Genomic DNA, 7,008 nt, shown 5'->3' with positions numbered 1-7,008 from the left:
AGGTATACACAAAGTAAATACAAGAAAACATAACATCTATGACTATTGTTTAGTATTTTCTAACTATACATGATGTAAAAGACCATGCGGTATAATGCAGAAATTGTAATACAGTATCTAATATTTCTGCCAAAATAGACCTTTTATAGCTGCAATTCTGTTATTAGTCACTGGGTGTCGCTGTACACTAATTTTTCATTATCTTTTTCCTTGTGTGCTTGCAAATTTCAGCCGCCATGACTGTACATCTTTATATTTAACTCAGGAAACAATTGAGAAAATACAAATGCTACTTGTCACTTACTGTCTGTCTGTCCTTTAATGAAGATGGCTTCTTTAAAATGCAAATGAATTGCACTAAGGTTATGCATATATTTATTTTTACTACAAATGACTTGTCATATATCCCTTTGTCAACTTCATTATGATATCCCTGAGGAATCCAGACATGGCACTTTTGTTGGAAGAATTGCCCAGGACTTGGGTTTGGAGATCAGTGAGATTAATTCCAGGATGTTAATGATTGTATCCAGAAATGAAATTGATTATTTCCAGGTAAATCTGTAGAATGGAATCTTATTTGTTAACAACACATCGATAGAGAAGAAATATGTCTGAAAATAACTTTGTGTTATCCACCTAGAGATTATAGTTGATAATCCTGTCCAAATATACCATGTCGATGTTGAAATTGAAGATATCAATGATAATTATCCTATTTTTTTTCCTCAAGACAGTTCAGCTTGATCATATCAGAATTAAGGGTGCCTGGATCTCGATTTCCATTAGAGGGCGCAATAGATGCAGATGTTGGCATAAATTCTGTCAAAAACTATGAACTTAGTGTCAATGGATATTTTACGTTAGATATACAGAAAGACAATCACCAAACTGATTCACTTGAGCTTGCCTTGAAGAAACCTCTAGACAGAGAAAAGGATCCTTATTTTAATATAAATCTTACTGCCTTTGATGGAGGGAGGACAAAATTAGGTGGTTCCACTCAACTACTTATCACAGTACAAGATGCAAATGATAATGCTCCAACTTTTGATAAGCCAGCGTTTGAGGTTCCTTTATTGGAAAATGCACTTAAAGGAACACTGGTGATCAAGCTAAATGCTACAGACCCGGGTCAAGGAGACAATGGAGTAGTTATATAAAAATTTAGCAGTCAAGTCCCACAAATAGTCAGATCAACCTTTGACATAGATATGGATACAGGTGAAATTAGAGTGGCCGGAGAAGTGGATTATGAAAAGAACAACAATTATGAGATTCGTGTTGATGCAATTGATAAAGGTAAAAAACCTATGGCTGGACATTGCAAAGTGCTTATAAATATTGTTGATATGAATGATAACCCTACCGAACTTACTGTGACTTCACTATCTGTGCCTGTTCCTGAGGATTCATCAGTAGGGACAACAGTTGCAATTATTAGAATTGAAGATAAAGATTCTGGATCTAATAGTAATGTTAACTGTTATATTTCTGTAAGTGTACCTCTTAAGTTAAAACCTTCTCTTAGAGAATATTACTCATTGGTGGTAGATATAGAGCTCTGGATCGCAAGGCTACTACTAAGTACAAAGTTGAAATTCTTGCTAAAGATGAAGGTATCCCAACCCTGTCTGTTACAAAAACATTCAGGTAGCAATCAGTGATAAGGGTCAGTGTTAGGACCTGCTTAGGGGGGTCTGCCTTGACGTTGGCAGGCGGCATTCCCTCCAATGGCCATTGGAGCAACTAAATGACCTCCATTTGTCTAAATATACATAGGGATTAAGGAGAGAGCGCAGGTAACTTTTTCTTTTCTTTGGTTTTTACTATATATTGGGGCTGATGTGTACTGTAGTCATTGCTGCCGGCCCAGTAGTGATGGGAGTGAGCGCAGGACTTCTCTTTTTGTATTTGTATCACACAGCTTTTTTACAATGCTGCCGCCCATCCCATGTGTTCCCTATTAAGGTTTAATAAGTATATAGGGGTGTATATAAAAAATACCTCTCTCTGTCTCATTAGAGAAATCTTTGCCAGAAGCTCAAGGAAGCAGGCTGAAGGGTCAGTGTTAGGACCCGCTTAGGGGGGTCTGCCTTGACATTGGCAGGCGGGCATTCCCTCAAATGGCCATTGGAGCAACTAAATGACCTCCATTTGTCTAAATATACATAGGGATTAAGGAGAGAGCGCAGCTAACTTTTTATTTTCTTCAGCAATCAGTGATGTCAATGACAATGCTCCATCTTTTTCACAAACTTCAGAAACTATATTTATCATGGAAAATAACCCTCAAGGTTCCCATGTATTTAATGTGTCAGCCATAGATTTAGATATAAACCACAATTCCTTTATAACATATTCTCTTATTGATGGTTCAATTGATGGAATTCCAATTTCCTCTTATATGTCTATAAATCCAGAGTCTGGAAAAATATTTGCTTTGCTATCATTTGATTAAAAGTAGATTTCTTTTTTCCAGTGTCATGTAAGAGAAACTGATGCTGGATTACTGCCACTGAGTGGCATAGGGATTAAGGAGAGAGCGCAGGTAACTTTTTCTTTTCTTTGGTTTTTACTATATATTGGGGCTGATGTGTACTGTAGTCATTGCTGCCGGCCCAGTAGTGATGGGAGTGAGCGCAGGACTTCTCTTTTTGTATTTGTATCACACAGCTTTTTTACAATGCTGCCGCCCATCCCATGTGTTCCCTATTAAGGTTTAATAAGTATATAGGGGTGTATATAAAAATACCTCTCTCTGTCTCATTAGAGAAATCTTTGCCAGAAGCTCAAGGAAGCAGGCTGAAGGGTCAGTGTTAGGACCCGCTTAGGGGGGTCTGCCTTGACATTGGCAGGCGGGCATTCCCTCAAATGGCCATTGGAGCAACTAAATGACCTCCATTTGTCTAAATATACATAGGGATTAAGGAGAGAGCGCAGCTAACTTTTTATTTTCTTCAGCAATCAGTGATGTCAATGACAATGCTCCATCTTTTTCACAAACTTCAGAAACTATATTTATCATGGAAAATAACCCTCAAGGTTCCCATGTATTTAATGTGTCAGCCATAGATTTAGATATAAACCACAATTCCTTTATAACATATTCTCTTATTGATGGTTCAATTGATGGAATTCCAATTTCCTCTTATATGTCTATAAATCCAGAGTCTGGAAAAATATTTGCTTTGCTATCATTTGATTAAAAGTAGATTTCTTTTTTCCAGTGTCATGTAAGAGAAACTGATGCTGGATTACTGCCACTGAGTGGTAACTTGACTCTCATTATTGTTTTAGGGGATATTAATAACAATGCACCAACCTTCTTCCCACCATTCTCCAACAGTGAATCTGTAGTAACTGAGATGGTTCCCCGGTAAGCCAAAAGTGGATATCTGATTACAAAAGTAGGGGAAATTGATATGGATTCTGGGTATAACGCTTGGCTTTCTTACTCATTTAAAGACTCTTCTAAACAAACACTATTTAGCATCCGACATAATGGTGGAGATTTAACCGTCATGCGACCCACTGTAGAGTCAGATCCTGATGAGCATAAACTCTTCATTGTAGTAAAGGATCATGGTCAACCTATTATGTCTGCCACAGTAACTCTTACAATTATATTAGTGGAAACAATGCAATTAATTAAAATTGAACATAACTTCAAAGGGGTTCAAGATGAAGATTTATCTAATAATGTCAATCTTTATGATATCAGTTATTTTTCTTGTTACACTTATTGCGTATATTGTGATAAGGTGGCAGCAATACACAATGGAATTAAAGGAATTTAAGCAAAGCATTATGGGCTCTAGCATAGCTGGAAGTTGGACACATTCGATGCAAAGACAGTACAGTTATGTGTCAATGGAATTCCATCTAAAATGATTTGATAGTGTTTACTCCAAACTTTCATCTACCCTCAGATAATGAAGATTCTAATCAGTGTAATATTTTTGGTTAAGCTTTTCAAATAAGGAATAAAAACAAGAGCAATATAGCCACTGTATGCAAAACGCACAACACCCACTTAAATAGTGTGCCCTCTATACACCAATCAACTAGAAAAATTAGACATACAAATAAGTAGGATGTAAGTGAAACAAATGATATCTCCCAGAACTAGGAAGTAATACAACCTTAATCAAAAGCAAAGTGGATATTTCCCGATATCTAGTAAGAAGACAGAATTGACATAGGGTAGTATAGTTAGGTGTAAGTTAACCCACAATAGATAAGTTGCACTCACAAGAAGCTGGGTGAATTCAAGCCCATCATGTGTATATCAGCATGTAAGATGGATCTGCTCCCGATCAGGGGTGATTCTTTTAAGCTTGTAATTAAAGCAGAAAAACCTCATCAGCACTCTCCACTTAAATAGTGATAGTGATCATTAGATGTGTGTCAGCTGTGTCCCGGAATAGTAGCATGCATTTCACGCTGGAACACTTTGCTGCATCTGGTCTGTGATCTCGTCATGCTTTTCTTGGACGTCTTTACAAAGGAACAAAGGACGTAATGCATTTCACAATGAAACGCAAGATCTACTAATTTTGTCCTATGCATTCAGGATGTATAGGGGAAAAAAGGGGATCGATATATACATAACAAACAGTTGAAATTCGGGATCCCTATGATGACCTGGACTTAATGTTCAAAGTATGCAATCCTAAGTAGACTCAGAATTCAATTTAAAAGGCCTTGAACCCCCCAAAAATATATTAAAAAATATATAAAAAAACAAATTAATAATAAATATGAAAATAAAAAAGTATAAATGTATATATATATATATATATATATATAAAAAATGCATATGTATAAAACGTGTGGAACATAAAACAAGGAAATATGCATTCTTAAGCTTTTAAAATGAGTTCATATTTTCGGAAAAAATTAAAAATAAATATTTTTTTAAAATATAAAAACATCAAAAAATATGTATAAAAATAATTTCAATATCTAAAAATATTTTAATGTTTAAAAAAATATTAAATCATTTTAAAAGCCTATGCAGAAATATTAACTCATGTGAAAAGCTTATCCAAATATTAAATCGAAGTCATAATTAGATATGTGAATCACAAATCTTAAAATAGTTTTTATTATTCTCAATGGCCAGCGTATTTGCTATTGAGAAGTTTTGTGATTTTTTTTTTATATGCACTTTTGATATTCTAATTTAAGCTGTGGAATTGATCTAGACAACTTAATTGTTGTTTAAAAATAATGGCTTACAAAAATAATGTTATTCTTTTAAAAAAATAAATCTCTGCCCAGTCTAATAATTTTTCAGTTACACCTTTTTGAGTTTCTCTTGCTGCCTAGTGACTATTTTTGCCAATAGTAATAAAGCAAAGTTTTTATTTTTAATTAAGATGCCTATGCTTATTAAGTATATACTACAATTAAGTCACATTTCCAATCAACACAGTTGTTGTGGTATCATATTTTAAAAATTAATTATTCTACCAAAATTGAGCTGAAATGCATTTATCTAAATCTTATGAATATAGCACTGTAACATAAATCAAGGTTCTTATAATAATCATAGTATTCTTAGTATAATATTCTTTTTGGTTATATTCCTGCAGGGTTTTTAAGTATATCCAGTGTCATAGCTGCTATTATTGCTAACTACTAATAGTTGGAGTTGGAGTTGACCATGCTAGGAACTTGCAAGTATTTAACCTGTGTAGATAATAAAGTTTGTGCATCAACCAACTAAACAATGCCACATAGATACATTAGTGTATTTGACTTTTAACATAGTCAATAAGTATATTAAACCCATTAAATACTAAGGGAAAGCAGGGCAATTAAACAATCTGTGCCTTGCAGATGTTATTCCAGAATGATATATCCTTCATATTTACTAACAACAGTTATGTAGAATCTCGGTACTGCTAAATAAGTTGAAACATCTATATCAGAGTAGGAACGCTAAAGAGCTGATAGTTATAAAGACATGGAATGTTAGTTGTAAGATTACTGAAAATGTAATATTATCTATTCATAGTTTTAAAATCTAGATTATCAGGGATCCTTAATAAGCGAATGGAAAAGATATGGAATGTCCTTACAGGTCCCTAATGGATTAATGAAAACCTAGATATTTTATCATTATTATCTTAAAAAAATATTTGCTAACAAATACCTCTTTTCCTAAGAGTTTTTTTTATTTTTTTTTTTATTTTTTTTAAGAAAATCCATCTTTCTTGACTTTTCAAACCTGGCCTGGATTCCAAAATAGATAATAGACAGATTAGTTCTAGTTTTAATAACAAACTATAAAAACATATTAACTAACATTTATTTTCTTAGATATGAAAATATTGGTTCTACCAGCATGTTCTTTTTTGGTAAAATGTTTTAACTTATGCATACTTATGTGGGATTTTGAATAATTACTTGTAGTAATGTGTAATGTAATACTCATCATTTTAAATAATTATAGCTGTTCACTATGTAAAAATGATATCTAAAATTAATATCCAAAGACAACACCGGCGTGAAAATGTATTTAACTAGGAAATATAATTGTTTTGATCTCTTAAAGTACTTTCAAAAATATATATATTGATCATGAGTTTTATGTGTTTTTATTTATATTAGACTGTGTACAATGACACACAAACTAGTTATAGGTTATATGTTTAATTACTGGCATAATCTTGAAATTATATAATTTCCAAATGGTGCCAAAACTAAACAATGAGTTGCCTTTCTTGAAATATATTTAGAGAATTATATTTTACAATTCCACGATTGGCCACCGGGTGTAGCCCTTGCCTAATTTTTGCTAACAGAAGGAACACTGAGAAATTCCACATTTTCTAAATGCCTTACCTTGCATTTATCTCTGTCTGATAACTGGGTGTTCCTTCAACAGCATTTTTAAACATTATAACTACTCTTGAAATCCAACAATATATAGCAATGCATCTGCAACACAATGACTGCTCAGCTACAGTAAGACTGCTTGTTGTCTTCTTGATACAA

The 7,008-nt window shown here is 33.5% G+C and overlaps 1 pseudogene; it reads left to right on the top strand.

The window, feature by feature from the left end:
• Window positions 1-390: 390 nt before the first annotated feature.
• LOC134601714 (protocadherin alpha-8-like) lies at window positions 391-1,657 on the top strand (annotated as a pseudogene).
• The last annotated feature ends 5,351 nt before the right edge of the window (window positions 1,658-7,008 follow it).

The sequence above is a fragment of the Pelobates fuscus genome, chromosome 3 (genome assembly GCF_036172605.1).
Source record: "Pelobates fuscus isolate aPelFus1 chromosome 3, aPelFus1.pri, whole genome shotgun sequence".
Classification (NCBI taxonomy): Eukaryota; Metazoa; Chordata; class Amphibia; order Anura; family Pelobatidae; genus Pelobates; species Pelobates fuscus.
Note: the sequence above shows the minus strand (reverse complement) of the source record. Positions and strands in the feature narration are given on the sequence as shown.